This window comes from Gregarina niphandrodes, assembly GCF_000223845.1.
Source record: "Gregarina niphandrodes unplaced genomic scaffold scaffold00003, whole genome shotgun sequence".
Taxonomy (NCBI): Eukaryota; Apicomplexa; class Conoidasida; order Eugregarinorida; family Gregarinidae; genus Gregarina; species Gregarina niphandrodes.
The window spans coordinates 89536-90286 of NW_011646045.1; positions in this window are offsets into that span (position 1 = coordinate 89536).

Below are 751 nucleotides of genomic sequence, written 5' to 3' on the forward strand. Positions count from 1 at the left end.
ACTGGCTCAGTCGACTCCATCCCGATCATGACCGCACTCGCGAACCGGGGCCGCCTATATCCCAGAACCGGGCCGAAAGGCAGCGCTGAACCTTCTACCTGGGTGTGCCCACGCTATATCAGGACCTACGAGTTCACATTTACAACTGCGTCATATGCAAGATTCACCGACCCCACCCACATAGCGAGCATCATGAGAGGACCCTGAAACGAGTGGTACTCGGAGAGCTGATTAGCCTTGATTTCGACCTAGGTCATAGCGGAAATGGATTAAACGAGAAGTCGGGATGCTTTGTCTGCCCGGATATTTTGGTCATGCCAGGGCCATAAAACTGGATTAAAGGCAGAGAATGGGAGAGGCTAGTTGAGGAGTGACCCCGGCTTGATGGGGAGTGCTCGATCGGATTTCTCTCTATCTGACGGGAATGAAAGCAGCAATACGTCGGAGCTTCAGTACCCGGGGGCAATACATATGGTACTTTACATATGATGCGGGTGCGATGGAGTTACCATTTTGGTGGCATTGAAGAGACGATTAGTATCCATAGGATTCCCCCACAGGTGTCGGTACCGTGAATGGGCACGCAAATTAAATAAATACTGGAAATTTCACACGATAATCTAATGGCACGAGCAGTGCTTGCTAAGAAGCATGTGGGGTTGAAGTTAGTTGCGATTATCGCCGCCGTGGCGGTGAACCCAGGAGTGCCTGATGCCAAACCGGTGAGCAATATGGACGAGAATATAGCGGT